This window comes from Abramis brama (assembly GCF_963993115.1).
Source record: "Abramis brama genome assembly, chromosome: 1".
Classification (NCBI taxonomy): domain Eukaryota; kingdom Metazoa; phylum Chordata; class Actinopteri; order Cypriniformes; family Leuciscidae; genus Abramis; species Abramis brama.
In genome coordinates this window covers 66,942,071-66,967,529 of record NC_139963.1, presented here as the reverse complement: position 1 = coordinate 66,967,529, position 25,459 = coordinate 66,942,071, and the positions used below count along the sequence as shown (strand labels likewise).

At 39.5% G+C, this 25,459-nt stretch overlaps 1 protein-coding gene across 3 annotated transcripts in view; it reads left to right on the top strand.

Annotated features, from left to right (window-relative positions):
• The window catches only part of LOC311078910 (uncharacterized protein), a 427,873-nt gene that overhangs the window by 331,732 nt on the left and 70,682 nt on the right, over positions 1 to 25,459 (top strand). The window lies entirely within an intron of this gene.

Genomic DNA, 25,459 nt, shown 5'->3' with positions numbered 1-25,459 from the left:
ATAGTGCTTCACCAGTGTATCTGTACACTCACGGAGCTTCTAATGGAGAGCAGGTATCATAACTTTTCACAACGTGTAAGCAAGGGTTGGGGCCGCTTTTCAGCAAAAACACACCACACTCGTGTTCACTTCAAATCCACAGCGATGAATCAATGTGTATCAATAAGGAAAAAGCACTGCAATTCACTCACACGATAGGGCTGATCAGAGGTCTCAATCCATTCATTACACTCCCGTGGGGGGATATTCAATCCTCAGTTCCTCTTCGGCACACTCTGAAACACATAGCTTCCTCAACAGTCAGATTTACATTCACTGTATCCCCTTCAAGCTTTTCAATTGTTTGTAAGATGAAATCAGTTCACTTATCTTTCTCTTTCTCTCTTCACAGCGCAGTTCCAATTGATAAATCAGTCCAGCAGATTCCCACAGACGAACTCTGATCCAGCAGACTTCAATGGGCGATTTTCACCCCAACGAGGCTTCCCCACAGCCGATTATATCTCCCAATGCGGACAATTTCACCAGGACACTTTCCCACCCGGACAGCTTCCCCGCAGCCAACTTGTGCCCAAACTGCTCCGAGAGAACCAGCTCCCGCACCCGCAGAACGAACCCCAACGAACCACGTCCACCTTCTCTCGATAGCTCTTTTATCCTAGATTTGTAAAGCGGAAAGCCTATGTGGAGGCTGTGTCTCTCTCTCTCGCACCTGCAGTGCATCAGCGCTAATCAGGCCGGGCAAAATTCCTGCCACACCCGGAACCGGAGTAGGACGTGTTGCATACAAATCGCTCCCTCGGGAAACTCGTGGCTCAGAAGAAGGGTTCCGCTCGCTAAGCGCTTTTGTCACCCGTGACACCTACACAATAACCCCATCATGACCCTCAGACAGGGCCACAGCACCGCTTCAGTGTGGCCCTCAGTAAAACCAGAGTGAAGATAGAGATGACCTTTGGCATCCTAAAGGCACATTTCAACTGTGTTCGGCGCTTCAGAGTCACCAGAGCGGGCATCACAGATAGTGGCTGCATGTGCCATTCTGCACAATATAGCCACCAGTAGAAAGGAGCGAGAAACACCACAAAACCAGCTTCTCCCCGATGAAACTGACCCGATCACACTTGACCACCCAGCTGGTGCAGATGTAGATGCAATCACCATACAATATTACACTTAATAAAAGCACATTGAAACTGCAGATATATGTATATATATATATATACTGAGATCAGTTTTATCCAGCTGTTTGATTTTGTTTGGAGCCTCCTCAGCTCACAGTCTGCTCCTTTAGTGTGCAATCTAGTTCAAGTCTCCTTTTGTACAGGGCACTGACTGAGTCTGTTTCCACCTGAAACATAATTCCACCACAAACATGATCATTACAAGTTTTCTGGAGGCTCATCAAAATCACAAAAAGTTCCTTGACTTCCTACAAACACAGGACTGACTGTAATTTATGTCAAGGGTTTTAAATCCTTACACATTTCTTCTGAAGCCCATTGAGGTAGAGGCCTCAAAAAATAGGCCAATGTAAAGCATAACTGTTGTAAAGCAGGTTAGTTTGATGTTCTGTCTGCTGCATACTGACCTCTGTGTGGGAGACTCTGTGTGTGTGTGTGTGTGTGTGTGTGTGTGTGTGTGTGTTGGCTTCAACAGGGACACTGTATTTCCCTGCAGAACATACAGTCAGCCATATTTTTTAACCTAAAAAAAAAAAGTAGTAATGTATTGCACACGTACCCAGTGTTACTTGCTTAGAGGAGCCAGCACAGGGTCAGATTGTACAGCACCTGTAATCCCATCCATAATCGGCCGTCCCTTATTGCCTACTCAGAGCCAACTACTCTGCCAGTGTATTCTGGTTTTCTGAATTTAATTCTTTATTTCTGTTTGCTGCAAACAAGTGTGATAAAATGTTCACAAAAGTAATAAAAGGTTGTGGTAAATACTCTTTGATTTAACTCCTTGAAATAACCACTTTGAATTATATTTTTATATTTTGTCTTTATCTGCTGCCAAGAACATTTGGAGTTGGTGTTGCATCTAAAAATCAATGAATATTAATCTTTCTTAGTACATACATGCACATTTTTTATATATTATAAAAATAAGCTATATGCTATATTACACATATAGGCATACATATATACATACATAATTTTACATAAATATAGAACGTATTTGTTTAACTTACACATTAGCATCAGCAATCTTTCTCCAACAGTCTTCTCTTGCTTTGGCAGCAGAGACCGTATTGTTTCGAGCTTGAAATACATATTTAAATTAATCGTAATTCTGAATGATTATCTCTTGCTCCTCCGCGGAAAAATATATCGCTCTCGCTCTACCCGCGATTGGTTGTTCAGTGTCGACGTCACTCTTTTATGTGCACGCGCGCGTGGAGTAATCATAGCTTAAGGATCAAAGCCTGAGTTGACAGAGAAAGTTGATGAGCTGCATCATGGTACCAATAAAGCCTGATTGCATCGGTTTGGTTTTGTCAACTCAAAACTAATCCTGTAACCCCGAGTTTGTTCAGCTACCTTCATGGTACAGGCCCCTGATCTGATGTTGACAATCAATATACAAATTTCTCAAACCTCCCTTTACTGACCATTTGTTGAAGAAAAACCCTGAACATTCTGTACCGTTTCATAGTTGAACTGTTTATCTATATGTGATGAAATGCTTGAATGTTTCTAACATGAATGTTCTTCAGCATCATGAATGAATGAAGAATAAACACCAACCTCTTTGTTCTTCAGGATCTTCAGTGTGTTTCATTCTGCAGGGTTCTGGATCACTCATGTTCTCACTGTCCTCTTTAATAAACTCAGTCTTTGCAGATTTCAGCTCTTCCTGGGGCCTGTACCATGAAGGTAGCTGAACAAACTTAGGGTTACAGGATTAGTTTTGAGTTGACAAAACCAAACCGATGCAATCAGGCTTTATTGGTACCATGATGCAGCTCATCAACTTTCTCTGTCAACTCAGGCTTTGATCTTTAAGCTATGATTACTCCACGCGCGCGTGCACATAAAAGAGTGACGTCGACACTGAACAACCAATCGCAGGTAGAGCGAGAGCGATTTAGGTAGGGCTGGGCGATAAAACGATAACGATATGTATCGCGATAGACACGTAATCAATATCAATAAAAAATGCGTTCGATAAAACGTTCGATAATTTTTTTTTCTTCGTTGGAAGAAACCAGAGGTTGCGAAGCAAATTTGGTTGCATGAACAAAGGCACTCAACTCTCTGGTAACCTTGCAACGTAGGGGGTGACACACGCTAACAGCCAGTCAGTATGGTTGCGCAATATTGTTGTCTCGTGTTGGATTCTTCAGTAACAGAACCGGCGTGGAGTGATACAGCGATTGTTGATAAAACAGGAAAAGTCAGCTCGCCTGACTTCAAGTCTGACCGTAGTCAGACCAATGTCATCTGCAAATTATGCAAGACCATCCTCAGTTTCTCTGTTATTCGCGTGCTGATGAGCTGTTTCTCAGCGCGTACATGTGAAGCTCACATGCACTAAAAGCCTGTCTACCAGCGCCTGGATACTGGACTAAGTTATATTTCGAGTCTTATTGTGCTAATACTGTTATATACACACAAGGTTTACATAAACTAGTCTGATATGTCTAAAGTGAAAGCAAACTTCTGCTTGTCAAATGCGTGTATATTAGACGCGTCGCACGCAGCTCTTAAAGAGATGGTAGTAATAGTAAACACGCTGCAGCTTGTCCTTAAAGGGATAGTTCACCCAAAAATAAAAATTCTCTCATTATTTACGCACTCTAATGTTGTTCCAAACCTGTATTAATTTCCTTCTTATATTTTCTAATATTAATATTTTGAAGAATGTGGTTATCCAAACAGTAACAGAGCTATCCCTTTAATGTTAATAAAACAACAAAATGCAAAGAGAAAATCATTCACTGCTCTTGACTGATAACTTTAATAGTAGCTTTAATAAGTATCAATGTATAATTTATACAGTTTATTGTGATTTTAGACTAATTATTTGAGTGAGTGTTTTCCATGGTCGTGTTGACATTTCTGCCTTTATAACTGATGGGATTATAATCAGAGGTAGGTTAAGTTTAAAATAAAAAATCTTTAAATGTAATATATTTGTCTCCTGGACTGGTCCTTATTTTAAATATGTCATAAAAAATATCAATAATTATCGATATCGACCGATATGGAACACTTATATCGTGATACAGTTTTCAGCCATATCGCCCAGCCCTAGATTTAGGCCTATTTTTTTTTTATAATATATAAAAAATGTGCTTGTATGTACTAAGAAAGATTAATATTCATTGATTTGTAGATGCAACCCCAACTCCAAATGTTCTTGGCAGCAGATAAAGACAAAATATACAAATATAATTCAATGTGGTGAGTATTTACCACAACCTTTTATTACTTTTGTGAACATTTTATCACAAACACTTGTTTGCAGCAAACAGAAATAAAGAGTTAAATTCAGAAAACCAGAATACACTGGCGGAGGAGTTGGCTCTGAGTAGGCAATAAGGGACGGCCGATTATGGATGGGATTACAGGTGCTGTACAATCTGACCCTGGTGCTGGCTCCTCTAAGCAAGTAACACTGGGTACGTGTGCAATACATTACTACTTTTTTAAGTTTTAAATATAGCTGACTATGTTCTGCAGTAGAGGGAAATACAGTGTCCCTGTTGAAGCCAGCACACACACACACACACACACACAATCTCCCACACAGAGGTCAGTATGCAGCAGACAGAACACCAAACATAACCTGCTTTACAACAGTTATGCTTTACATTGGCCTACTTTTATTTATTAGGGTGGAGGAAATGAAGACACTCTGTCTGTGTGTTCTCAGACAGTTGCTGATGTGAATGCACTAGGCTTTTTATTATGGCAAACATTTGAATGTGTGGCATAAAAAAAAGGGACTGGCCCTTACACATCTCTTTTATTGTAGGATTTTACACAACCTGCCCCAGAAACTGAGGCCTCTACCTCAATGGGCTTCAGAAGAAATGTGTAAGGATTTAAAACCCTTGCCATAAATTACAGTCAGTCCTGTGTTTGTAGGAAGTCAAGGAACTTTTTGTGATTTTGATGAGCCTCCAGAAAACTTGTAATGATCATGTTTGTGGTGGAATTATGTTTCAGGTGGAAACAGACTCAGTCAGGGCCCTGTACAAAAGGAGTCTTGAACTAGACTGCACACTAAAGGAGTCTTGAACTAGACTGCACTCATTAAGTGCAATACTGGTATCCCTGCCAGTGCCGCATGTGAGCGGTTGTTTAGTGTTGGAAAGGACATTTTCCTGCCAAAACGCAACCATCTTTCCGACAGTCATTTTGAGAAACTTCTATTGTGTCGAATTAACAGGTCAGGCACTTCTGCTTCAGTTTAGTTAAGAGAACAAATTGAGTTGCCTATACATTTTGTTATTGCCTGCTCTTATTAGAAGGACACTGCACCTCAATTCTCGACTGATGGTGTGAAACCATTCCTGTTTTGCTTGAGTGATATAACAATAACAGTGACTAACTATGCCAGTTCAACTAAAATACTTAACATTTTCCAAGCGTTCTTACTCTTCAGTTGAGGCTTTTGTAACATTACAAATTATAACATTGTGACCCTTTGGAGGTTAATGTTTTGGATGAGGTTTCAGTCTACTGCAACTACACCAGATAGTTCTTTCCCTAACCCTAACCTAACTAGGGAGACCAATAGTGTCAGATTGCGGGAGTGAAAGCTATGGGGATCGTTAAAGCTCAACTGTTGGGGTTTAGGAGGATCTGCATCCGGGAGGAAGACAGAGCGGAGGCTGTTAACATTCTGATGAAGGCCCTGAGAGGGAGGGGGTACTCCCGGCACTTCTTAACGGTAGCAGTGAAGGAAGAGAGAGGTAAAGGAAAAAGGAGGACATTGGTCCCGCACAAAAAAGTGCTTCCTTTTGTATTGACCTTTTCAGGTACAGTCAAAAGTTTAGCTATGGGGATAAAAAGGAATTACGAGAGGCTGTCTCAAGACAAGACGCTTGGTACACGGTTCAGGATAGTGGCTGCCTTTAAAAAAGGTAAAAATCTGCAGGATTTACTGGTCCACAGTAGATTACGTCCAGCCAACCAAAAAGCCCCAACGAAAGCAGGTGGGACATTATTGAGGGGAAAACACAGGGGAGTATATATCCTCGGACCATCCCCCTTAACCAGAAGAACTGCGTCTACCTAATTAAATGTGTCTTGTGTGGTAAGAGATACATTAGGGAAACTGGGAATTCAATACTTGCCAGGATGTGGGGTCATAGACATACAGTGAAAAAAGGTACACAGAGGAAGGGACACGTGGTGCCACACTTCCAGAGGCATGGGATTGGGAACATGAAACTTTGCAGATTGGAGCACAACCCAGACTGGAACAAGAGGGATAGGTTGAAGAGGGAAAGGTACTGGATCCATAAGTTGGATACCTGGTTCCCCAAAGGCTTAAAGATAAGATTCTAAATAAATTGTGATAGAGTAATATGAAGTGTTTTGGTTTTTTCTTTCACAAGATCCAGGGCTACCCCTCACAGGAGGGTGATTTAATTGGGATATTATGCGACTATCCCTATAACTGTACAGACATTAAAACCTACCCCTTATAGGGGACTGGGGCTGTATTCTTTAGCATACCTAAGACCTACCCCTCACAGGAGGGTGATTTAGTTAGGATATTATGGGACTATCCCTATAACTGCGCACGCACTAAAACCTACCCCTTACAGGGGACTAGGGCTATATTCTTTCACAGGAGGGGTACTTAATTGGGATATTATGGGACGATCCCTATAACTGCACACACACTAAAACCTACCCATTACAGGGGGCTAGGGATATATTCTTTAACATACCTAAAACTTACCCCTCACAGGAGTGAGTAAATCATTTTTATTATTATTATTATTATTTTTTCCTTTTTTTTTTTTTTTTTTTAATAGAGTTGGTTGAGGTAGTCTGGTAGTATAGTGTTTAGTTCAGGTTGAATAGGAACAGGGGGACCCGTGTTCGAGACCGGTGATGAAATAAGATTTTTTAAATTGGATGTGGATGAGATGTTCATCCGATTCGGGGTGCCGAACGAACTTCATAGTGACTAGGGGCAGACTTTGAGAGCCGATTGTTCAGTGAAGTGTGCCTGTGATTGGGGGTGGAGAAGACAAGAAGCACTCTCCTCCAACTGCAAAGCAATGGACTAGTAGGAGATGCCCTCTTGGGCATTGTAATGACCCAGCAGTCAGCGCTAGCAGCTGGGTGCATTATGGGAAATTGTGTGTCGGGAGTTGATTTATGCATTAAGCAAGATGGTTGGGTTTTTGTGTTAGTAAAGTTATGTGTGTTTATGTTCAAGTTAGTTTGGGTGTTCTTGGTTCATTTACTGCCTTATATAAAAAATGTGTCTCTCACCGTCATGGAGAGAGATGTGTGAGGGAGGGACTTGGGGATGGGGCCTTGGCTGTGTTGTCCTTATTCTGTGTTTGGAATAAAAAGGAGAAAGAACACAGTACTGCCCCCTGCTGGTTTGTTCTATGCAACTCGCAGTGTCCTGGTCGTATGGTGTATGGGACACGTGTGCTCGCATGTTGTGATAGCAATTAGCCTATTAAAAGTACATTAGCATAGCTTAGCTCCGGTTAGTCCCCACATTTTACTGAATAACTGCTAGTTATTACAATATATTTGGATATTACAATATACATATACATGGTTGGACTTTTACTTTCTGAAGCAAGGATGGTTACCTTATGACCAACACTAGCACTTTTAGAATTGAATGCAGAGTAAAGGCAGAAAGATTGGAAATAAATTCCACACCATCAGATGTCTGTTGTTGTAACTGTACTGTACACCTACTACCAGTATTGACAATTATACATATAATTGTGTTGTGATCTATCAGTCCTTACAGGCAATAGATGAACTGTTCCTCTTCCTGAACTACCTAGCCCTCGGTCCTTGGAACCGATAGGCTATGCTGTTTTCAGTTGATGAATGAATGGAACATTGTAGCACGAATCCCATCCAATAAATCGCAATAATCTTTGTGCTTTGTTACTATTGATATGAAACAAAGTCTCAGATTTCAAATTACGTCCATTTTCTTACGAAATTCAATAACATAAATAGCATTTTGGCGCTGTGGCGTGAGATCGATCTGGTGCAGTTCAAGAGAAGCACATTAACTTCTCTTCCGCATTAATAATACTAGGTACAGCGCGAAATAAACATGAATGAGCATCGAAAGTGTGTTAAAGAGAGTACAACTAACATAACACATGTAAACAATGTTATGTAACGTCACATTTACCTCAGAAAAACCATACCCAATGACCATAAACTTGTTAGTCTAGAAAAATGTACTTTAGAGAGGAGCATTTTGCTAAATATATGCACCATATTACATATTATCATTTTTAATGTTCTTCAATATTTAATGTATGTTTGAATAAATCTGGCAAGTTTTTATAACAGCCACCATTTAAATGTTTATATTTCATTTAACTTTATTATTGTAAAAATAAATGTGTAATTTCAGTGTTCGTATACAAATCAGTTCATTTTTACTTTCAATATAGTAGGCTAATGAAGCCTAGTGGGCTACAACTGACTCCCATAGTTTACAGCATTAGTTGATTTGTTTTCCTTGAGAAATTTTGCCATGTATTGTACCTGATATCCAAAATAATCAATGAATCGAATCAAATCGAATCGAATTGCAAGCTTGTGAATCAAAATTGAATCGAATTGTGAAATTTGTGCCAATACCAGCTCTAACTTGAACAATGTAAAAATGAACAGCACTCTAAACATTTCTTATTTAAAAAGAAAGATTTTTTATTTTTATATACAGTATAATTGTGCTTCAAATTAAAAAAAGTATTTACCTTCACCTTAATCTTGTTTAAAATCATTTATATAATATATATGAATGTATATGGAGCGTGATAAAAAGGTAACCTTGAAATCGTGGCGTTAAAGGCGTCACGAGCCGAGGAAAAATTTGGGTGCACCGACATTTTGTGCTGGTGCTCCCAAATAAAAAAGTTAGGCGCACCAGTGCAACCAAGGCAAAAAGTTAGTCTGGAGCCCTGAGCATGTTAAAATTGTCACTTTTTAATGGTGAGTAAAAACGTTTTTGTGTGTGTCCCTTTAAATGTAAATGAGCTGCTGCTCAGGCATAGGGCTGTCGCGGTGAAGGATTTTCCCTTGCAGTAATTTTGAGCGGCTCAATAGCGCGATATGCGGTTTTATCGCCATTTTTATTTATTTATCCATGCACAAAAACGAGTACATTTTCAGTAACCAATGTAACCAAAACTAAACAGCATCTATCTGCGCATTGAAAGGCTGTCGATCAGCGCAGTTACAGTGGGAACAGACTGTCGTTCAATGAGTCATTATAACCGTTCATTCAACGAACACGTTCAAAAACGCTGATTCATTAAAAGATAGTAATAAAATAAGGTGTTAATAATTTTTAACTTTGAGCTCCACTTTTCAAGGCTCAGCTGACCAGCAATGTGTCGCATGGGTAATGCTGAAGCTGATGCGATTCAATGCGTGACTCTCTGATTTTTGTTTCCCGCGGCTGTCTCGAGCTGTGGATGCTGACCAGCGCTGTCGCTGATGCCATTCATGGTAAATACCCTTAAATATTAAAAGGATGACACGACATATTTCGCTTTCCTTGGACACAGCAACCTTTTCACAAATCTATATGACTTGACCTCAAAGAGAGATGCAGGTAATCGCACGCGCTCAGTCGATCTCTCTCATTCACTGTCTGTTTAGGCTTAAGTGCAAATCCATGAAGCCTCTGTACAAATGACCATGATAAAAACAGTCTCGTTATCCTTATTAACTTATTTAACATTCAATACACATGCACGAAGTTCAAAACAAGAAGTGTATTGCCTTATAAAAAAAGAAAGCAAGCAAATATCGCGGTTGCTGCGGTTATTTGCATTCCTCTGCGGTTGGCTTGTCAGTAGCGCGGTAATACAATATTGCGGTTATCGCGACAGCCCTACTCAGGCACAGGTGGTGCAGCGTTCTTCATTACCTCACAAAGACACACTAAACATTTCAAAACCTTTTAGCCTTTTCAAACTGGAGTCAGAGAATGATGGATAGACTCAAGAAGTGACCACATGTAGAATGCAACAGGACATTTCTAAATGGTTAGTTGATGAATTTTGGTGGCTTATGTGTAGTTATCTTCTAGTCAGTTATCTTCTCCTGTAGCTCAAACAGTAGTGTGTTGGCGCTTGCAGCGCTAAGGTCGTGGGTACTGCAAAACAAATTCAACGCACATGAGTGACCTGCCCCATAACAAATACAACAATACAAATGGCTGTTTGAAGACATGAAAATACTGTTTGATGTTCTTTCTTGCCCGGTACACAACGTAGGATTTTGGACAGTACAGTAATCACTGTACAGTCTACATTTATGTCCATTATGTCATTACGTCCATGTCCATATTACATTACGTCCATAATGTCATACCAAGTTTGTTAGATACATATCGTACAGTGTGATTTATAATCTTAAAGAAATGCCAAAAATTGCAGTGTGTAGCAAGTATGACAAGGGGGAGTCAGAAACAGACCTTGTTTCTCAAAACCAAGAATGCAAAGAACGGACTTGTGTTCTTGGGGAGAACGCTCTTGCTAGTTGTTCTTGGAATAATGAACTCACAAAGTGACGAGCACACAGAGCGCTGCTGACAGTTTGAGACGATGTGTTCTAGCTGGTATTGCGCAATAATACCCCCGCACAGACGCCGTCTGCAGTACTCAAACATAACGAGAATTATTGAGAATTATTGACGCTAACAGCCAGGCTTTATCGCCCAAGCCTACCCTCAGCTCAAGGGATTGATTGATTTCTACACAGTTGATTTCTCGCATCAAATGTTCTCAGAAATGAATTTAGTGATGAAAAACGACTTGCTGTATTAACCTGCCTCTCTTTCCTCGAATGCCGAAATGAATGCTGGGATATTTCTGCCGTCAAGTTTACACAAGTTACCAACCGATGCATCCTCTGTAAAATGGGCGTGTCAAGAACACTTCCGGGATTTTTAACCGTTCTTGCCAAAATGCAAACTTGTGTATTGGGACAGTACTTGGGCAGCGACTGATGACGTTTCACAAGTCCACAAGAACACAAGTACAGACAAGAACACATATTGAGAAACGGCCAGAAAGTTACGCAGCGCTGTTGTTTTTCCGTTTTTCCATGAGCGCCACCTACTGTCAGAGATTGACACTGCATTTACTGACATTTTTTGCATTGGTCTGAACAGACAAATCTCATGTGAATTTGGTGCCGAACATTCGTGTTAATGTGAAAATGCCCTGTCGCTCATCGTGGCTGTTGGGAAAAAACTTAGAAAAAACATGTTTCTCAGCACATAAAGATGAGCTACTGTGATCTCAGACTGAGGTGATGTGGTTTCTCCACTGCATGGATCTTCAGGTGTATCTTCAGGTCACTTTTAAAAGAGAAACTCTTTCCACACTGATCACACATGTGTGGCTTCTCTCTGCTGTGGATCCTCTCATGTCTTTTCAGATGTCCTGGCTGACTGAATCTCTTGTCACAGTGTGAACACTTGTAAGGTTTCTCTCCAGTGTGAATTCTCTGGTGCCATTTTAACTTGTCCGCTGTAGTAAAAGTCTTCTCACACTCAAAGCACATGTACTCTCTCACATCAGTATGTATTTTCTCATGTGCATGTAAATATAGCAGCAGTGAAAAACTCTTTCCACACACAGAACATGAATGCGGCTTCTCCTTCGTATGAACTGTCAGGTGTTTCTTCAGGTCTGATGAACTAGAAAATGTTTTGCCGCATTGATCACATGAGAACGGCTTCTCTCCGGTGTGGATCCTCATGTGAATCTCAAGGCTTGATGATTGTGTGAAACTCTTCCCACACTGATCACATGTGAACGGCTTTTCTCCAGTGTGGATTTTCATGTGTTTCTTAAGGGATGAAGATTGACTGAAACTCTTCCCGCATTGATCACATGAGAACGGCTTCTCTCCAGTGTGGATCCTCATGTGAACATTAAGATTACTTTCGCATAAGAATCTCTTTCCACACTGATCACATGAGAAAGGCTTCTCTCCGGTGTGGATCCTCATGTGAATCTCAAGACTTTGTTTGGTTGTGTAACTCTTTCCACACTGATCACACGTGTGCAGTTTTTCTCCAGTGTGGATCCTCTCATGTGATTTCAGATTTGCTGATCGACTGAATCTCTTGTCACAGTGTGAACACTTGTAAGGTTTCTCTCCAGTGTGAATTCTCTGGTGCAGTTTTAAATTGCCTGCTCTATTAAAAGTCTTCTCACACTCAAAGCACATGTACTCTCTCACACCAGTGTGAGTTTTCTCATGTGCATGTAAAGATTGCAGCAGTGAAAAACTCTTTCCACACACAGAACATGAATGCGGCTTCTCCTTCGTATGAACTGTCAGGTGTGTCTTCAGGTCTGATGACCTAAGAAATGTTTTGCCACATTGATGACATGAGAACGGCTTCTCTCCGGTGTGGATCCTCATGTGAGCATTAAGATTACCTTTGCATAAGAATCTCTTCCCGCACTGATCACATGTGAACGGCTTCTCTCCAGTGTGGATCCTCGTGTGACACTCAAGATTACATTTGCTTGTGAAACTCTTTCCACACTGAATGCAGGTGAAAGATTTCTTGGCTCTTCTTTTCTTTAAAAATGTATTTTTAGTCTTTGAGCGACTCAAAGGTTTTCCTCCAGGTTTGACATGATGTTCCTCCTTCACTTTACTCAGTTCTTCAATCTCATCCTTCACTTCACTCAGTTCTTCACTCTCCTCCTTCACTTCACTCAGTTCTTCACTCTCCTCCTTCACTTCACTCAGTTCTTCACTCTCCTCCTTCACTTCACTCAGTTCTTCACTCTCGTCCTCCACTTCACTCAGTTCTTCTCTCTCCTCCTTCACTTCACTCAGTTCTTCACTCTCCTCCTTCACTTCACTCAGTTCTTCACTCTCCTCTCTCTCTTCCATCGGGTCTGACATGAAAGAAAAAAATATTAAATTTCATTTCATTCATTACCACTTCATTCACCATGAATTTGTTTGTTTCTTTTATTATTTTATGCAATCAGAAACCCTCAAACCGGTCGTGCTTTGTATCTCACTGTGCAAATCCTTCCTTCCCGCTCTGCCAGAAAGCAGCTGTCATTTACTGACGGAAAGCATGACAATAACCGCAATAAAGCCGTATATTGCCGAAAAGCGCATGTTGTCTTTTTTAGGAGCAATTTGAATGGTTTTGATAGGACCCGATGTCAATGCAGTGCTGAAGTGCCAACTAGTCTCTCCCTATGGAGGATCCCGTTACCACTCTACAGATAAACATTGTCGGGAAAATGTGTTTCGCGTACCTACCCCGAAGTGACAAAATAAAATAAAGGAAAAAATAAAGGAAAGACCAGTACTTTGTTTAGGCTTGGTTTGTAGGGAATTTCAAACCTGTGCACATATATTCAAGCGCACATAACTATAGAATCAATTCTTAATGCGCATGTGAACGCCATCAGCGTTTCTCACAGGTTCGCGTTTAAAGTCTGTGTAGAGAGAATGGTGTCGTCTTAGCGGCCCCTAATTTAATAACAAATGATCGTTGCGACGGAAGCGAATCAATCAAAACTAACTTTAGCTGGAAAATAATTCTTTTAAAGAACCGCTATAAAGCCAAATTCTCTGTTACCTTAAATTATACGTTTATCTCTGTAAATCTGCTTTGAAACAATCTACATTGTTAAAAGCGCTATATAAATGAGGATGACTTGACTTGTAACATGTCACCATGCAGCTCTCAAGCCAGATGCTGTGGACAGGCTGGTGTTTTTATCACACACCTTGAAATGCATGAAGATCCAAAGAAACGCAGTTAATGGCAAAAAATGTTCAAGCTTGTTTCCTCTGTTCTAGTGACTTTCATATTATAAAGGCTATTTTACCTTTTAGTCTTTAAATCATAGACTTTGTTTACATTAGGGCCGCAACGTCATCGATTACGTCATCGATTACGTCGACTAAGAAAATACGTCAACAGACATGAAATGCGTCGACACGTCATTCATTAGTACGTTTAAATATCGAGTAATGGCAGCTTCTGCTCCCTCTCATGCTGAAAATGACAGACCACGATCATCCAAAGTATGGGAATACTTTAAACTACGGCCGAACAGAAAGGTGCTTTGTTTACTATGCAATAGGGGTGTAAATATTAATCGATTTGTATCGATGCATCGATTATACAGCCGACGATTCAATGCATCGATGCGTCCGCAAGAGTATCGATTAATGTGTTTATTGTGCCGCCCGTCTGTTCACCTGTCTATTTTCAGCATCAGCTCGTGCGTACAACCTTGGCTACTCCTAAGCTGCGGGTGGCGCTAACCTCATTATTGTCTTCTTCTTCACACCGCTTCACACGCATTACTTACGTTTCACACTTCACAGTCTATCTATCTATGTTCACACACACTGTTGAGTCAAGAGCGATGGAACCGTCAGAGCTAGCTGGAGCTGGCAATGAAAGTGAAACGCTACACACTCCAGTCGGCGTCAAGTCATGGGTGTGGAAGTATTTTGGCTTCAGGAAAGCCGAAGGAGCAGTGGTAAGAGATGTTGCCGTTTGCAAAGAGAAAGGTTGTCAGTGTGAGATAAGATACTGCGGCAATACGTCAAATCTATCTGCACACCTGAAAAGGCGCCATGGTATTGATGGCGAGTGTAAAGAAAGAACACAGTGCCAGGCTTCCACGCCCGCCACATCACTTACAACGTTTTTTCCTCCAAAGTTGTCGAGCACTTCAAAAAGAGCAAAAAACATCACCAAAGCCATCGCGTTTTTTATATGCAAAGACATGAGGCCTTATTGCGTCGTAGAGAACGAAGGCTTTAGATACCTGCTCGAAGTTCTTGAGCCGAGGTACAACATCCCCTCACGGCAACGTTTCAGCGAGTCCTATATTCCGAACTTCTACACCAAAGTTCGTGATGAAGTTATTCAGGGTCTGATGAGTGCAGAGCGAGTAGCCATAACTTCAGATGGATGGACTTCATGCACAACGGAGTCATACATCACTGTAACATGTCATTTTATTGACAACAAATGGCAAATGAAAAACCATGTTTTACAGACTCGTGTCTTGGGAGACACTCATTCAGGAGTTAATATCGGGCAGGTTCTGAGAAGTGCGTGTGAAGAATGGGGTATATTGGACAAGGCACCGGCTCTCGTAACCGACAATGCTTCTAACATGATCAAAGCCGGTGAAGAGGCAGGGTTATCACCACATATAAAGTGTTTCGCGCACACACTCAATCTGACAACACAAGATGGCCTGAAGATTGCTGCCACAGAAAGGCTTTTAGGGCGCGTGAGAAGAATTGTGAGTTTTTTTCACCGCAGCGCAGTTGCAACCACAGTTTTGAAGGAGAAGCAAAGTTTGCTCGGGCTTCCACACCACAAGCTCAAAGCAGACGTGAAAACCCGATGGAATAGTTCTTTCGAGATGTTGGAGCGATTTCTTGAACAACAAGCTGCGGTGATGGCGACACTTCTCGACAAGAAAGTCAGAAAAGGCTCGTGTGACGTGCACACACTCAGTGAAAGTGATCTCTTGGCTGCCGAACAAATGGTGAGTCTGCTAGCCCCGCTAAAGGCTGCTACCACTCTGATGTGCGAGGAGAAGCAACCCACTGTGTCCATCGTCGCACCTCTCCGAATTAAGTTGCTGGCGCATTTCGAATATGCACCGGATGACTCCCCCTTAATCAAAGACATGAAACGGCTTATGTCTGATGATCTTAGAGAGCTATATGTGAACGAAGAACCATTCTTACTTCGAGCAGCTGCTTTAGACCCCCGATTTAAAAAGCTTCCTTTCCTGGGTGATGAGAGAAGAAACCAAACATTTGAATATCTTGCTGAAGAAGCGGCACGGCTGAATGAACAGAGGGTAGGTTGTTTCTCATCTTGGTTAATTTAGTGATGGTGTTTAATTAAATTTGATTTAATAGTAATATTGATGAACCCGTTGTTCCATTGAGTACTCTAGCTATTTACTAATACCTTTATGTGTGTTTATCTGTGTCTGTGTTACAGAATGAGTCAGAGGCCCAGCCTGAGGAAACGCCTCCTCAATCTTCTCCTCACCAGATTTCTATTGAGCTAAATGAGGTGTGTGATGCAGAAACCACTAAAGGTATGTATTCATACATTGTAGACATACTTGTGTAGCATATATATAAAGCATATATATATGTATATATATATATAAAACACAGTAACACACACACAACTATAATCAAGTCTTATTTTTTTATTTCTGTGCTATTCTAGAATGCCCTCCTGTTTCCAAGAAATCAAAGGTATTGGAGGACCTTTTTGGCGACTCCTTCTGCACTGAGGACCCAAGTGTCAGAGACAAAACATCCAAAGAACTTGCCCATGATGAAGTTAGGAAGTACAGAGATGTTGCATCTTTGAGCCTAGATGGTAAGGTGTTAGACTGGTGGAGAGCTCACCAGGCTGAGTTTCCTCTGCTGGCAGACCTGGCCAAGACGTACTTATGCATTCCTGGTACAAGTGTACCATCAGAACGTGTATTTAGTACAGCAGGGGACATTGTGCGTTCAGAGCGTAGAATATTGTCTTCTGAGCATGTGGACCAGTTGATTTTCTTGAAGAAAAATCTGTCAAGGAGCACCACTGAGAGTATTGAACTGTAGAACTGTAGTCAGTCTCCTTGTTTTTGGTTGTTTTGCCATTAATGGGATGTAGGCTTATGTCCTTGACTTTTGTTACTTGTTTTGATTCTTACTGCACTTAAACTGTTTTGAGTAACTGTTCTATTTGCAAGGTCCCTGCTATAGCCCAAGCCATGAGCCATGCTTCTAAATACCTAAATACCTCATTCTTCTAAAATGCAAATGCATTTTTGTTATTTTGTAGTGAATGGGCTGTAGGCTTATGTCCTAGACTTTTGTTACTTTTTGTTATTATTTCACTTTAACTGATTTTGTGGAGTTAACTGTTCTATTTGCAGTTCATCTACTGCAGAGGATGTGTGACCATTACCTCTTAATAAGATGCAAATTGTATTTTCAAAATGTAACCAATTTTGTATAAAAGAAACATGCAGGGTTGATGTACTTGAACTGTAAGCTGTAGAGGACTTTTTTTTTTAACAGTGAATAGGCTAATTGGCCATAGTAGACCTGCACTGTAAGCTTTAGACTTTATTATTGTTATTTTGTTCTTATTACATTTATCTGATTGCACTTTATTGTAACTGTAGATGCAGTAACTGTTATATTTGCTGTTCTATTTGCAGTGCATTGAGCACAACTGCTGTAGTGTAACAGTAATAGAATACTGTTAATGTATTCTCAATAAAAGGCACATTATTTATTATTTTTGTTGATTTATTTGAAACTTAATAAATATCATTTAAAAATATCTAGTATTGAATCGTATCGAATCGAATCGTATCGCAGGGAATTCTGAAGTATCGAAAATAATCGAATCGTTGGCTTAAGAAATCGGTATCGTATCGAATCGTCATGAAGGCTCCGATTTACACCCCTATTATGCAAACTATGCCCCATTCGGTGACAATAAAATGGACTTTAATTTATAACTTCAACTTAAATCTGTCAACGAAGCTTTCAGTGCATTTGCCAGTTTTTAAAAGTTGTGTATGCACATGTAGACTTGCACTCCCGCGGGACCCAACGCAACAGAGTGCGGCGCGGAAATAGATCCGATGGCTATTTTTTTTTTGCAGGGTGGTAGGGGAAGACTCATGAATATTCATTAGGGAACTCATCCCTGATAGGCTCGCCGATACTCCAATGTTCTGAGACGCCATGGTAACCCCAAACAATGAGATTTCAGATCACTGCGTGTCACCAGAGGTGGGGACATTCCGTAAGGGATTGTGATTGACCTACACGATTAATGTTATAATTTAAGTGGATTAGCGGTGAAAATCACGAACACAAATGGTTATAGGAATATAATATAGTAAGCCTAATCGCATGGGATGCAGTTCTAAAGGCCCTTTCACACTGGAAAAATCGTGATTTTGACGCACGAATAATTCGCGCGATGGGTTTATTTTTTGATCAGCTGTTTGTGTAATAAGTGCTTTCCAGAAAATAGAGATAGAGGGCGCATGCTCATGCAGCGACCAGCAGCGAGGCACAGGTTTAAATGTTTACGTTTTGTTCATCGTTTGTTTTTATTTATTTATTTATTTATTTATTTTTTGAATGAAATAGAGACGGCCTGAGAGAGGGAGAAGAAATTTACTGATCCTATGCTGTTTTTGTTGGGTCACAAGTAGTATGGAGTGGACCGCTTTGTTTTTGTTGTGGACGGCGTTACACTTCGTGGAGACGCTGAATGAGTTGCCCAACCCAACGCACATCCGATACAGCAGAGACTTTCTTTTAAAATGGAGTAACTTTCAAGTCAACAACCCTCCCTCGGATTTAATCTTCCCTAATTTAAGCTGTTTCGCCGATAAATCGAGAGGAAAGGGGGAATTTACCGATGAGCCACCCCGCAAGACTAGGAAGCGAGGTAAGCGAGGTGGCGTACTTCATAGACTGAGAAAACAATCTCTTTCCCGGTTCCCCCTGCCTTCTATCATTCTATCAAATGCCCAGTCACTTCGAAATAAAACTGATGAGCTACAAACCAATGTACGTTTCCAGCATGAATTCATTTTAGCTGTTACTAAACAAAAAGAGGCAGGCATTTAGGGAAGGAAACTTTTTAGAATTGAATAAGTTGAAAAAGGAAATAAGAAGTGAAATAAGGAGGGCAAAGCAGGGTTACAAAGAAAAAATAGAGAAAGACTTTGGTGGTAGGAATTTACGTTCAGCCTGGGATGGTATGAGAACTGTTATCGGCACCAGGAGAGAAAAGAATGTCAAGGTTGTGTTAGAAGGTTTTAGTTGTGACAGTTTGCTTGCAACAGAGTTAAACAAATTTTATTTGAGGTTTGATACCACTAATTTTAGTAATGTTATTTTAGAACAGAAATCACATTTATCTGGAAATGGTGTTGTCCCCTTTTTTGACGAACAAGCTGTGGTCAATATGTTTAAGCACTCCAGATCAGGAAAAAGCCCTGGGCCTGACAATATAAGCAGTCGCCTGCTCATCTCTTGTGCAGAGCAGTTAGGTCCAATTTTTCATTATATTTTCCAGATGTCCCTAGAGCAACAGAGAGTGCCGAACATATGGAAACAGTCAACAGTTATTCCAGTGGCCAAACTAAATCATCCAAAATTATTAAATGACTTTAGGCCAGTAGCTCTGACCTCTTTAGTCATGAAGTGTTTTGAAAAACTGGTTAAAAAAGTCATACTTACAAAAACAGAGAATCTACTAGATCCACTACAGTTCGCTTATAGGGCTAAGCGAGGGGTAGATGATGCCACTACTACCTTGTTAAATTTACTATTCAAACATCTTGAAGGTAGTAAAACACACGCAAGGATTTTATTTGTTGATTTTTCATCGGCTTTTAATACAATCCAACCACATATTTTAGTTGATAAGCTCTTAAAGAACTTTGACCTTGATTTTAATATTGTGGGATGGATTCTTGATTTTTTAACCGACAGAACTCAGAGAGTGAGGGTGAATGGTTGCTTGTCTGAGGAAATGTCATCATCCACTGGGTCTCCTCAGGGGTGTGTCCTCTCACCTCTCCTTTATATTCTTTATTCTGACGATTGCCGTAGCCAGCATGAAAATAGACATATTTTAAAATTTGCCGATGACTCTGCTATTGTCAGTCTCCTCTCCAATGAGGAAAGTGACCATGGTCCTGTTGTGGATGATTTTGCACTTTGGTGTGATAGGGCATTCCTTCAACTAAATGTTGAAAAGACAAAGGATATGCAGATTGATTTTAGGCGTAAGTCATCAACTCCACAGACCACTATTATAAATGGGAAGACGGTGGAATTCGTAGAAACATACAAGTATCTAGGCAGTTTGATCGACAATAAGTTAACCTTTACCTCTAACACTGAAATGCTTTGCAAAAGAGGCCAACAAAGACTGTTTTGTCTTCGCAAACTGTCAAAATTTCGTGTTGATAAGACTCTCATGACCCTTTTTTATAAATCATACATTGAGTCTGTTTTAACATTCTCATTAATTTGCTGGTATGGTAGTCTCACTGTCAAGGCCAAAACTGCCCTTTCCAATATAGTGAAGGTCAGTAGTAAAATTATAGGTGTTCAGCAGAGTAGCCTTTCTGTCCTGTATGATAGACAGGTAGTTAGGAAGGCCAACGCAGTTATCTCTGATAGCTCCCACCCCCTTCATTCTGAGTTCCAGATATTGCCTTCCGGGTTTCGGTACAGATTACCTCCAGTGAAGAATAACAGATATAAGCATTCATTTGTCCCGAGAGCCATCCTGTTTATGAATTCAGCCCGGAGGAGTAGACAGACTATAACTATTAAATAGTGATGGGGTTATTATTATTATAATATGTATAGTATTGCTTGTTTTTGATGATGTTGTTGCCAAAATGGGGATGGTTATGGAAATGTTGCTATACTATGAAATTGTCAGATGTTACTTTAACAAGGGCCTGTTACATTAAGTATTTCTTATGTGTTTTTGTCTTGTATTTGTGCATTCTGTGACTGTCCTGTGTTTATCTTGCTGAAAAACCAATTGCCCTATGGGGACAAATAAAGTCTAAAGTCTAAAAGTCTTTCACACCGAACGCGAATGTGCTGCGGCAAAAAAACGACTTTTATTTTTTCCGCTTCGATGTCGATTTTTTTTTACTTCTGCGGCGACAGAAAAGGCTTCAGCCAATCATATACTACAAGGACAACGATTTGAAAGACAACGTGTGGCGTAGCATTGCCGAACCAACTCGGTTATCACGACTGTGAGTATGTTGTGTGATAGTTTTAGTCGTTGTATAGTCCTGTGCTGTGTAGGCTAGCAGGCCAAACTACATTTGGGATAGAAAGCTAACACTATTATCGTCAAAGATAGAGACAGAGACCGTGTTTACTCTGAACACGTAACAAAATGTAGTGAGACTATTTAGGGCTGCTTTTAGTATACTATACATTCTTTGTGTGATATCTACAGTTTCTAGTCGAATGATTTTTAACTTACTTCGTGTGTTACATGTAATGTGTAGTTACATTACAAAACGCACTGTGTTTAGTTGAAGACGCAAAAAAAACTGTGCACATTAGCATACTCCCCTTCAGACTCTCTGTTCTGTAAGATTGGGTGCACCCAAAACCTTCTTTTCTGTCTTTTAAATAAAATGAAAAGCTCGTCTTCACTGCTATGACTATGACTGGATGATGATGATGATGAAGTGTCCATGTTTTCTCAGCTTTCGGCGCGATTCGCACGAAAGTTTTGGAATGTTGAAGCTCTCTGAACGTCACAGACGTCGCAAATTTGCGTCGCGGCTGATGTGAATGGTTTTGATGCGAACTATTCGCACACGAACTATTCGCTTTTTCGTTACGCATCCGGTGTGAAAGGGCCTTAATGTTGTGCTAATTGCATGGGATCACGGTCAAAATTCCCAATACAGGCTATCATACCAGAAATCATGTAATTGTAGCAAACCATGAATAATTATTATATTATGGTAGTCTTTTCTCTCTGTTTTGCATGCGTCATCATCATCATTATTATTATAATCACAATTTATTTATTTTTGGCTCTTGTCACAGTGTATAGGCTACTTAGCCTGAATTAGCACTGTTCATAGAGGTACGGTAGGCAACACCATTAGGATCATGCAACACAAAATAAATGTTTTTTTTTTCTTCTTTATGATACAGGAAATAATCTTAGTTTCGTTTTTATTTTGTTACCATAAGATCTGCGGACATCACTGGGTTTTAATTTGAGATATAAGAACTTGACGATACATATCGCCTACACATATTGAAACAAAATATATTTATTCATATAACATAAATTGCACCATTTTCTTAATTTCTAAGTCAATAAAGGGTAGGCTAAATTAATAAATGTAGTGTAAATGTAGTAATGAAACAAACTTCCATTCAAAAGTTTGGGGTCAGTAGTTTCAAAACAAATTAATACTTTCATACAGCAAGGAAGCATTAAATTGATAAAAATTGACAGTAAAACTTTAACATTGTTAAAAAAAAATCTATTTAAATAATAATAATAATAATTGTTATGCTAAAATTTATCTTTGCATCACAGAAAAAAAAAAAAAAAAAAAAAAAAAAACTTTTACAATATGTCCAAATAGAAACTGTTATTTAAAATCGATTCGTGGGACTCCCGCAAAATAGAATTATCTATAAATTGAACATCTAAAAACGAATAAATTATCATTCATCTGTTGCATAAAAGCAACAAGAACAACTAAAACAAAAAATAAACGATTTACAGGCCAGAGTTTCTATCTATTTATAACATGTTTGCAGCGCTGAACAATGTAGCCAATCACAGACATGTGTGTTGATTTCTTGAACGCCAATCAGATGCATTTAAGATAGAATCCCCTCGCCGCTCAAAATGGACTTTTTGTTCAGTGCTGAATTCTGCATACTGGCAAATCATCTGATTATAGCAAACAAAGTGTAGATATTATGAAAGATTCATTGAGCAGCCAGTTTCATTGATAATAACAGAGATTTGTGAGATCGCGATGAACTGAGACGTCAGTTTTTTAGGAATTATTAATGGAGAAATCCGTCCCTCGCAGGTCTCTAATGTAGACTTTAAAAACAAACGACTAACATTATATTTACATTAACAGTAGCCTATGCTGCAATCTAGTGGATGTGAACCTTTTTGCAGATAAACACAAGTGCATTTTCGGACAAGTTATTGGACGAGTTAATTAAGTAAATCAGATAGATTAATCGACAACAAGAATAATCGTTAGATGCAGCCCTAGTTTACATACATATTTTTTTCCTGAGTGCAATATTGTACAAATCCGATTATCGTTATCGGCAAAATCCCCCAAAATATTGAGATAACATTTTTTGTCAATATCGCACACCGCTACGTTGATCACATTCATCAACCCTGTTACCAAGGTTATTATAAGAGGAAGAATCTCTATAATTATCAATAACTTGTATGATATTTGACAAATACAACTTCATCAGTAACTTAGTGTTTACTGATTATTCCTAAAAAAATTAAAATTTTGTAAACTATATTGAAAATGACTAAAATTCTGGTAACACTGTTGCAAATTGGGAACCAGATATAAAATAAATGTTAAATAAAACAGTTAAAATAGTATTTAGCCTGATCTGATGTTGACAATCAATATAAAAATGTCTCAAACCTCCCTTTACTGACCATTTGTTGAAGAAAACCCAGAACATTCTGTACCGTTTCATAGTTGAACTGTTTATCTAAATGTGCTTGAATGTTTCTAACATGAATGTTCTTCAGCATCATGAATGAATGAAGAATAAACACCAACCTCTTTGTTCTTCAGGATCTTCAGTGTGTTTCATTCTGCAGGGTTCTGGATCACTCATGTTCTCACTGTCCTCTTTAATAAACTCAGTCTTTGCAGATTTCAGCTCTTCCTGATGCTCTGATGCTCGTCTTCACTTGTTTTCCAGCATTTATTGGAGAATTGCAGTGGGAGGAGCTTCACTGATGACGAATTTCAGGAGATCTAATAAATGAGGTGAAAACAGGAACTATTGTCATGAAATAAAGAGTGTTTTCAGCAGATCTGTTAATATTGATGAGCCTCAGACTATCAACACTCATTCAACAAGCCATTCAGGATCATCAGCAGATCATCTCACTTTATTCTGAGTGTTTGCTGTTAGAAACACATTATTTGAGTCAGGATACATGATAAAAGCCCGTAAAACTGCTCTACAGATAAATAATTACAGAAGCATAATATGTACATTTGAATCTAAATATATTTAGATTTCATGACAATCACTGTACTTTTATGTGCGCTGAAACTGATAATGATCATAAAACGTTTAAAAATAAATAGTATCACAGAGCAATATTGTTCCAAGAGTAAAACACTATTCATTTATTAATATTAACATTTAAGAGTTGATTTTAAATGTCTGACGTTGCTCATTATAGGCTCAACGTAAAGTAACTTATCAGTATAACACTTGAGATCGTTTCCCATCAATTCCCCTCACAGATCTCAAACTTTACCTCTTGACTCGACATTCAGTAACAGTTCTCACTCCAAACATCGAGACAATCACACAAACGAACACAAACTCGCTCAGGTCTGAATGAACTCAACATATTCTCCTCATGCTCGCTGCTGCTGCACTAAATGTTTATTTCAGAAGGAAGACGCCAGAAAAGACGCACAAGTATCGCTGTGATCGATGAAAACAATACAGAAATGAGTCTGTCGCTTAATCAAACTGTATAAAGTGTGTGTGATGGTTGTGTAAATATGAGAAATACCGTGAACTGCTCTCCTCTCCTCAGAAGACTCGTCGCTGAAACTCTCACCGCGGTCAAGTGAGCCGTCATCTGGAAACGCTCGGTCAAGCCAGCCGCCGCCTAGATGTTGATGTTCGTCTATTTGTGGAATTACGGTACGGAAACATGGAGGTGCCAAAAAGCTGAGAAAGACCTGTATTTCAGCGGTTATTCTCCGAAATGACCGAACATCAAGTGCAACCTATTGAACTATTTTCACAGATATTTTACTGTGGAGTTTTAAAGAAAATAAAGGCAAAGTCTGTCAAAATACATTATTACATTTGCTCATTTCTTGCATTTTGTACTGCTGTTATTAAAATTCCTATATTGACATGCCATTTTCAATGGTTTCTTTTTCTGGATGACCATCACTCTGTCCACATCGATTTTCAAAAGGTTTTACTGTGGACTTTTAGAGAAAAATAAAGGCAAAGAGTCAAAATAATTTATTATATTTCTCTTTTCTTGCATTTTGTATTGCAATTATTAAAATTCCTACAGAGTTGACATGCCATTTTCCATGGTTTCTTTTTCTGGATGACCATCACTCTGTCCACATCCATTTTCAAAGGGTTTTACTGTGGACTTTTAGAGAAAAATAAAGGCAAAGTCTGACAAAATGCATTATTACATTGCTCATTTCTTGTATTTTGTATTGCAATTATTAAAATTCCTACAGAGTTGACATGCCATTTTCGATATTTTCTTTTTCTGGATGACCATCACTCTGTCCACATCAATTTTCAAAGGGTTTTACTGTGGACTTTTAGAGAGAAATAAAGGCAAAGTCTGACAAAATGCATTATTACATTGCTCATTTCTTGCATTT